This window comes from Cherax quadricarinatus, chromosome 51 (assembly GCF_038502225.1).
Source record: "Cherax quadricarinatus isolate ZL_2023a chromosome 51, ASM3850222v1, whole genome shotgun sequence".
Classification (NCBI taxonomy): Eukaryota; Metazoa; Arthropoda; class Malacostraca; order Decapoda; family Parastacidae; genus Cherax; species Cherax quadricarinatus.
The window spans coordinates 21,136,875-21,146,874 of record NC_091342.1 but is presented as its reverse complement, the minus strand read 5'-3'; the positions used below and the strand labels follow the sequence as shown (position 1 = coordinate 21,146,874).

Below are 10,000 nucleotides of genomic sequence, written 5' to 3'. Positions count from 1 at the left end.
TAACACCACATCAGCTCACCACTATTACCATAACACCACACCAGGTCACCACCACTACCATAACACCACACCAGGTCACCACCACTACCATAACTCCACACTAGCTCACCACCACTACCGTAATTCCACACCAGCTCACCTCCACTACCATAACATCACATCAGCTCACCACCATTACCATAATTCCACACTAGTTCACCGCCACTAGCATAATTGCACACCAGCTCACCACTACCATAACACAACACTGGCTCACCGCCACTACCATAACACCACACCAGCTCACCACTACTACCAGAACACCACACCAGCTCACCACTACTACCAGAACACCACACCAGCTCACCACTACTACCAGAACACCACACCAGCTCACCACTACTACCAGAACACCACATCAGCTCACCACTACCAGAACACCACACCAGCTCACCACTACTACCAGAATACCACACTAACTCACCACCGCTACCAGAACACCACACTAGCTCACCACCACTACCAGAACACCACACTAACTCACCACCACTACCAGAACACTACACCAGCTCACCACTATTACCAGAACTCCACACCAGCTCACCACTACTACCAGAACACCACACTAACTCACCACCACTACAAGAACACCACACCAGCTCACCACTACTACCAGAACACCACACCAGCTCACCACTACTGCCAGAACACCACACTAACTCACCACCACTACCAGAACACCACACCAGCTCACCACTACTACAAGAACACCACACCAGCTCACCACTACTGCCAGAACACCACACTAACTCACCACCACTACCAGAACACCACACCAGCTCACCACTACCAGAACACCACACCAGCTCACCACTACTGCCAGAACACCACACTAACTCACCACCACTACCAGAACACCACACCAGGTCACCACCACTACTGTAGGAGCAACTCGCAAAACTACCTGGTACTTTTAACAGAATACAATACCCCATCAGCGGGTAATCCACTGGCAGGAGTCAAGTTTATATTAAGTGGATCAGGAAGTACCTGTCTGACTGGAAGGAAAGAGGAGACTAGATAGAGAGAAAAGGAGAAAGTGAAAAGCAGAGAGAGAAAACGAGAGAGAAAAGGAGAGAACAAAAAGGAGAGTAAAGGAGAGAGAAAAGGAGTAGAGAGAAAAAAAAAGAAGCGTCAGTATCGGCAGGAGTAGAGTTTACCCAGACGGGTGATGTTTTTAACCAGCGCCAGTCATCCTATGAGTGAGCATACCAAAAAAAAAAAAATACTTTAAAGCACTAATAGCTGATGCACCATCAAGTCCACCCTTATGTGCTTCAGCATTCAGGTACACTATCACAAGAGTCTGTGTCACAGGAATACCACAAATTTCGGTACCAGATCTTCCATTATCTCAAGATATAAATGACCCACGTGAGTTTAGCGCTTAATGTGAATTAATAAAAAAATAATCTGATATGCGCAAATATTATAATGAATGGGAATGAATTACAGGTCTTCGTTTGCTGACCATTAGAAGAGATAAAACTGACAATGAAAGAGATAAAATGGAGGGCGAAAACATACCCCACGGTATTATGGCCAGACTAAAATCATGGTCAGGCAAAAGATTACTTGAGATCAGTTGGAAGAAATGCAAGAAATGAGGTTCGGAGGAGAAAGAAGTACATATATGGAGTATATCCTTGGAGAGGGAGCCAGCAGCACAAACATCACCAGAGGGATACATAAACCAGGTAACATCAGCAACTTACGCAAGACTGTCAGATCTCAGAATAGTATTTGGAAACCTAAACAAAGATTTATGTAGGTCATTATACACGAGGTAAGATAGGCCTCATAACGTACACAGGCCCCGCGAGAGATCTTAAATTTTACAAGACTTGTTCTAAAGATAAAAGGAATGTGATATGCGAAGAGGGTTAAGGAAATAAATATGACTACCACTGGAAGAGAGGAGAAATAAGGATGGAGATGGAAGGCATGCTTACGACGAATAAAAATCTAAGAGATGCTGACGGGAATGAGATACGCTGTTCTAGAGGAGAGAAAGAGGTAGAAGAGGCCACACCTGGTGGGTGAAAAGTGCAATGAGACAGACAAGAAGTAATGGAGATTAACTACATTTACAGCCTAGGACAAGCCAATTCACCTTCCTGAGTACACTACACAAGTCCAGCATCACGGAAGTAACCTAACACTACACATAAGATAAACAATGACTTACTAATGGTTAAGAAAAGTATATAAAGTGTGTACATAAAGGTCGCATTACACACGCGCGCGCGCACACACACGCGCGCGCGAACACACACACACACACACACACACACACACACACACACACACACATGTATGAAAGGCCCTAGGAGCTAGTGACTACATAGTTGAGCTACAAGTGGAGAGAGTAGCAGGAATATGACGGGAAAACCAAACTACAAAAGAGGGGACTACAGAGGCATGAGGAACTTCCTGCAAGACGTTCAGTGGGAGAGAGAACTAGCAGGAAAACCAGTAAAAGAAATGATGGACTATGTGACAACAAAATGCAAGGAGGCAGAGGAGAGGTTTGATCCCAAGGGAAACAGAAATAATGGAAAGACCAGAACGAGTCCTTGATTCACCCAAAGGTGTAGGGAGGCAAAAACTATGTGTACTTGAGAATGGAAAAGGTACAGAAGACAAAAGACCCAGGGAAATAGAGAGATCAGCCGAAGAGCCAGAAACGAATATGCACAGATAAGAAGGGAGGCTCAGCGACAATACGAAAATGACATAGCATCGAAAGTCAAGTCTGATCCGAAGCTGTTGTATAGCCACATTAGAAGGAAAACAACAGTCAAGGACCAGGTAATCAGACTGAGGAAGGATGGCGGGGAGTTCACAAGAAACGACCAAGAGGTATGTGAAGAGCTCAACATGAGATTTAAAGAAGTATTTACAGTGGAAACCGGTAGGACTCCAGGAAATCAAAACAGGGAGGTATACCAACAAGTGCAGGATGAGGTGCACATAACCGAGGAGGAGGTGAAGAACCTGTTATGTGAACCTGATACCTCAAAGGCGGTGGGACCACACATCTCTCCGTGGGTCCTTAGAGAGAGAGCAGAGATGTTGTGTGTGCCACTAACAAAAATCTTCAACAAATCCATTGAAACTGGGCAACTCCCTGAGTTATGGAAGATGGCAAATGTAGTCCCAATTTAAAAAAAAAGGAGACAGACACGAGGCATTAAACTACAGACCTGTGTCACTAACGCGTATAGTATGCAAAGTCATGGAGAAGATCATCAGGAGGAGAGTGGTGGAGCACCTGGAAAGAAACAAGTGTATAATCGACAACCAGCACTGTTTCAGGGAAGGAAAATCCTGTGTCACAAACCTACTGGAGTTTTATGACAAGGTGACAGAAGTAAGACAAGAGAGGGGTGGATAGACTGCATTTCCTTGGAGTGCAAGAAGGCCTTTGACACAGTTCCTCACAAGAGGTTACTGCAAAAGCTAGAGGATCAGGCACACATAACAGGAAAGGCACTGCAATGGATCAGAGAACACCTGACAGGGAGGCAACAACGAGTCATGGTACGTGACGAGGTGTCAGAGTGGGCGCCTGTGACAAGCGGGGTACCACAGGGGTCAGTCCTAGGACCTGTGCTGTTTTTGGTATATGTGAATAACATAACGGAAGGGATAGACTCAAAAGTGTCCTTGTTTGCAGATGATGTGAAGTTAATGAGGAGAATCAAATCGGTCGAGGATCAGGCAGGACTACAAAGAGACCTGAACAGACTACAAGCCTGGTCCAGCAACTTGCTCCTGGAATTTGACCCTGCCAAATGCAAAGTCATGAAGATCGGGGAAGGGCAAAGAAGACCACAGACACAGTATAGTCTAGGTGGCCAAAGACTGCAAACCTCACTCAAGAAAAAAGATCTTGGGGTGAGTATAATACCGAGCACATCTCCTGAGGCGCACATCAGATAACTGCTGCAGCATACGGGCGTCTGGCAAACCTAAGGACAGCGTTCCGATACCTTAGTAAGGAATCGTTCAAGACTCTGTACACCATATACGTCAGGCCTATACTGGAGTATGCAGCACCAGTTTGGAATCCACACCTAGTCAGGCACGTCAAGAATTTAGACAAGACTAGTCTCAGAGCTAAGAGGATTGTCCTACGAAAAAAGGTTAAGGGAAATTGACCTGACGACACTGGAGGACAGGAGAGTCAGGGGAGACATGATGACGACATATAAAATACTGCGCACCATAGACAAGGTGGGCAAAGACACTATGTTCCAGAGATGGGACACAGAAACAAGGGGTCACAATTGGAAGTTGAAGACTCAGATGAGTCAAAAGAATGTTAGGAAGTATTTCTTCAGTCATAGAGTTGTCAGACAGTGGAATAGCCTAGAATATGACGTAGTGGAGGCGGGAACCATACATAGTTTAAAGACGAGGTTTGATAAAGCTCATGGAGCGGGGAGAGAGAGGACCCAGTAGCAATCAGTGAAGAGGCGGGGCCAGGATCTATGACTCGACCCCTGCAACCACAAATAGGTAAGTACAAATAGGTGAGCACACATGCATTCACACATTCTCTACTTATTTTTCTTCTAAACTTGAAACAGGTTCAGGTGTGCTACCTTGCTCTGTGACTCGCAGAGTGAATGCATTAATGAGGTGTGCAAGACGTGGGCAGTGGTCAGTGTCCCAGGTTGTCCCCTTTCCAGTCAAGAAAAGGTGAGATGAATAAGTGTTATGGATCACCTTCATCCCGACAATAAACAGTCGCTGCTGGCTGTTACTGCCACACTCGTCATTAACTAAACTCTAACCCTCGCCTTCTACTTGCTTCACACACAGTCCTTTACATTAACAAGCCTATGTAAATAATCATACATATTAATACCTAGGTCCTGTAAACGTCCCCCACCCACCCAACCTCCCCCCACCCTCCACACACACTTGCATGTTTATTCTCACAGATTTGTGTTCGTGGGGTCGAGATAACTCCTGGTTTCGCCTCCTAGAGTATGATCGGCATTACAGACTTCCGGCCTCTTCGACCTTATTATAGTTATCTTGAAGCTGTGTACTAAGTTCGCCTCCATCGACTGCATGCGCCTGCACTCTCACACAGGTCCTGACTCATGGACCTCCATATTCATCAAGAATTAGACGAAACCACTATCCTAGTCTTTGAATAATCTAATGAGGAGCCTCGTTATAGGAATCATCCCAGCCCTTACAAACCACTGACACAGCCTCATTCCACAAAGGTGGCAGGAAAGCTGTCGCAAAAAAATATAAACCAATAGTGCTGACGTTCCACATTATCAAAATCTTTGAATCTTTTAAGAAGATTGCTAATCACGTGGAATCTCAACAAATACAAAATGCAGGGCAACATGGGTTTAGAGCAGGTCGTTCCTGCTTCTCGCAACTGCTTGACGATTACGGCATGGTCATGGATGAAGTGGAAGACAAGCAAAATTAGAATGTCGTGTATACCGACTTTGAAAAAGCTTTTGACTAGTGTAAACAGGGTGAGAGCCCACAAAATGCTTGCAAAAGAAATAATTGAAGTGGGCAGATGCATATTAAATTTTCTAATGAACAGAGTGAAATCAGAGGCTGTCATAGTGAAAAACTCCGTTCCCCAAGACACAATACTTGCGCCTGTTCTCTTTCTCGTTCCCATATCGAACATGGACAGACATAAATCATAGCACCGTTTCATTCTTTGCAGACGATACTAGAATCTGTATGAAAGTGGCATCCAGTGAGGACACGGAAAACCTCCATGTCTTCTAGTGGGCCACTGACAAAACAAGGGATACCAATCCAGTGATAATACTCTTCATGTCAATGGTTCTCTCTAGACAGGAGTACTGCTGTACTCTAACAGCTCCGTTCAGAGCAGGCGAAATTGTAGACCTGGAGAATGTGCATAGAACCTTCTCTGCTCGCATAAACAATCAAACACATAAATTACTGGGAACATCTGAAATTTCGCGATCAGTACTCTCTGTAACGTAGGCCTGGAAAATTCTAAGAGGACTGGGCCCAAATCTACTCGCGCACACAAATTTCCCATGAAAGTAAGAGGCTTGGCAAACGGTGCAAAATACCCCCAGTGAAGAGCAAAGATGCAATGAATACACTAATGAGAAACTTAATAAGTTTGAAGGAACAAAGACTCTTCATTACCCTCCCTTCATACATAGGAGCATTACCGACAGGCCCCTGGTTGTCTTCATGAAAGGACTCGATAAGTTTTTCAAGTCAGTCCCTGATCAGCCGGACTGTGGTGTATACAATGGATTTCATGTGGCTAGCACATCCCGGCTGATCAGGGACTGACTTGAGAAACTTATCGAGTCCTCTCATGAAGACAACCAGGGGCCTGTCGGTAATACTCTTATGTATGAAGGGAGGGTAATGCAGTCTTTGTTCCTTCAAATTTATTGAGTTTTTCATTAGTGTATTCACTGCAACTCTGCTCTTCACTGGGCTATCCACCGATGCTTCATCCACCTCCTCTATCACCAACCACCGACACGGCTAAACCACCGATCAAGTCCAATCGCCGCGAACAGCAGCCACCGCGAACACCAACCACCGCAGCATTCTTCACGAAGACTCCGGGCAAGTAGACCAATTCCTCATCCACTATTGTTCCAATTATCGACCACCCTAAGACTAAAAAAAAAAAAAAATTCCTTTCATTCCTATGGCTCATTTGTGTTCACAGCTCCCACCTGTGTTCCCTTGATCCAGACCCTCTCTGAACTTGTTCCTTATTCATTATTAATTCCATCAATTCCCTGAAGTCGTACTCATATTTTTAGTTGTTCTTCACTGTATCAACGTCGTCCCGGTTTACTTCCTTCACCCTCTCAAATGACTGGTTCTAAGTTCTCGTTGAAACCTTTAGGTCTTCTCGAGTTTCTGCGAGTGCGTGGCGAGGTGTGCGTTTCCTTCTAGGTTGGCGTATTCAACGTTTTGCCAAACATATGTTGTATAGAAAGATCGGAATATTTCTTTGCACAAATTCCTAAATGCTAATCTGAGGTTTGCTACTGATACATATGCCGCAAACGTTATACGGTTTATGTGTAATTGTGGGGATATGCTTGGTGTGTAGCGGGGGTGTGTATCAGTGCTGGTATGAACAGTCCATCTTGTCCGCTGTTCCTGGGTCGATTGGCGAGGTAGCTGATGAGCAGGAAACTGTGCAGGACAAGGTAAACTCACGGCAGACTATTATATTTATCCCCAGGACCTTTTCACCCTGACATCTACAGCTTTCCTCCGCCCATGCTATACTTTGTTTCCGGCTTTTTCATCGCCCTCTCCAATTAGCTTGACCTCCAGAAGCTACTTACTGTACTACATCTTCACACTGTTGAGGACTCCCTTATGTCTATGCCCTCATGTTTTTATTCTTCTCATTAGCGTTCCCAGGACACCTGATAGGCTTTCATGGAGTATGTCATAAGAGACTGCCTTAAGCCATCCACCAACACAAAATACCTTTTATCAGTGGACTTCTAGACGAGTCAAATGCGACGTTTACAGCCTTCACAGAGACCCACACGACAGATCACTTTGACAACGAAATATGGATAAATGGGTACAACCTTCTCAGATGTGACAGAAAGAACAGGCAACAAGGGGGCAGGGGTTGGCCTGTCTAACAATAAAGACTGAGAACCAAAACTTAGTCACCGTGATTGTATATAAGCCACCAGATGCAACCTCCCACCAGTTCAAGGAACAGCTACTGAAAATTGCTTACTGTCTGGAAAGCCTTCCAGCTCCATCCCCAAACATCTTACTGCTTGGTGATATCAACCTAAGGGAAACAAAATGGAAGAATGTAGCAAATAATGTTATAGCAGAAACAATCCCTGGAGACAGCGAATATGAAAGGTCATACACACGAGAACTACTAAATCTCTGCGATAAACACACCGTAAGTCAGCAGATAATGGAGCCAACAAGACTGGAAAACACACGACTTTATCTTCAGGAAATAATGAGGACCTGGTAAGAAACATAATATAAAAAACAACTCCAATCACAATCTAATCAAAGTTCAGATTAACATGCACAGGGGTTCCTGATCAGCAAAATGCACGTAGCTGTGAAGGTGTATTCACCAGATACAACTTCAACAACAAGAACATTAACTGGGACCAGGTGAACCATGTCCTGAATGAAACATGTTGGGAAGATATCTTAAATAACATGGATCCAAAGGATCAACTTCCTGGCAGCTGAAATATGTTCAAGGCATATTCCCCTAAGAAAGAAGAAGAGAAGTAAACTGGAGAAAGACGCTTCCTCTACAGAACACGACGAAGAATCACTGAGCTTCACAAGAACCCTAGATTATCTGATACACAGAAGGAAGCGCTCACCAGCGAAGTGGAAAGTATCGAACTTAAGTTAAAGGACTCGTACAAGTCCCAGGAGAGACAGGAGGAGCTAACAGCAATTAGCGAAATTGAAAGAAATTCGAATTATTTCCTTTCATATGCCAAAAACAAGGCAAATACCACATTTAGTATCGGGCCCTTGCTCAGACAAGATGAGACTTACAAAGATGACAATAAAGAAATGAGTGAGATACTGAAATCCCAATACGATTGTGTGTTTAGCGAGCCACTAATCATTCTAAAGATCGACAATCCAAATTATTTTTCTCGTGAATGAGCCTCAAAACTCAATCAATGTACGCCAGATTTCGGACTTTACCCTGACTCCGACAGACTTTGAGAAAGCCATTGACAACATGCCCATACACTCAGCCCCAGACCCAGACGCGTGGAACTCTGTGTTCATTAAAAACTGCAAGAAACCCCTTTCGCGTGCCCTAAGTATATTATGGAGGAACTTGGACATGGTTGAAATTCCAGTCATTAAAAACAACGGATATAGCTCCACTCCATAAAGGTGGCAGCAAAGCATTAGCTAAGAACTATAGACCAATAGCTCTAACGTCACACATCATAAAAATCTTTGAAATAGTGCTAAGAAGCACGATTGCAAACCACTTGGATTCCCAAAAATTGCACAATCCAGGGCAACATGGGCTCAGAGCAGGTCGCTCCTGCCTCTCGCAGCTATTGGACCAATATGATATGGTCTTGGATGCACTGGAAGAAAAACAGAATGCAGAAGTAATATACACAGACTTTGCAAAAGCCTTTGACAAGTGCGATCATGGCGTAATAGTGCACAAAATACGTGCTAAATGAATAAATAGCAAGGTGAGGAGATCATCTAGTTTCTAACATATCAAACAAGAATAGTAGTGGTAAACAGTTAAATCGGAAGCTGCCATAGTGAAAAGCTCTGTTGCACAAGGCACAGTACTCTCCCCCATCCTGTTCCTTATTCTCTTATCAGATATAGACAAAGATGTAATCCACAGCACCGTGTCATCCTTTGCAGACGATACTAGGATCTGCATGAGACTGTCAATTGAGGACACGGTTAACCTCCAAGTTTTCCAAAGGGCAATGGAAAACAATATGATGTTCAACGAAGACAAATTCCAACTACTCCGTTATGGAAAACTGGAAGAGACAATTAGAAATGAATATACTACAAACTCTAGTCATACAATAGAGCGAAAAAATAAGGAGAGGGACCTGGGAGAGGTAATGTCTGAGGATTTCACGTTCAAAGATCACAACAGTGCCACGATCACAACTGCAAAGAAAATGAAAGGATGGATAATGAGAACGTTCAAAATAGAGATGCCAAGCCAATGATGATCCTTTTCAAATCACTTGTTCTCTCTAGGGTGGAATATTGCTGTACATTAACATCTCTGTTCAAAGCAGGTGAAATTGCAGGTCTAGAAAGTGTACAGAGAACCTTTACTGCACATATAAGTTCCTTCAAACACCTCAACTACTGGAAACGCCTGGAAACACTTGACTTGTACTCGCTGAAACGGATGCGAGACAGATATATCATA

At 44.1% G+C, this 10,000-nt stretch overlaps 1 protein-coding gene across 3 annotated transcripts in view; it reads right to left on the bottom strand.

Moving 5' to 3' along the window:
• Positions 1–10,000, bottom strand: part of LOC128694634 (rho guanine nucleotide exchange factor 11) — a 542,499-nt gene that overhangs the window by 477,004 nt on the left and 55,495 nt on the right. The gene's annotated exons all lie outside the window — the stretch shown is intronic.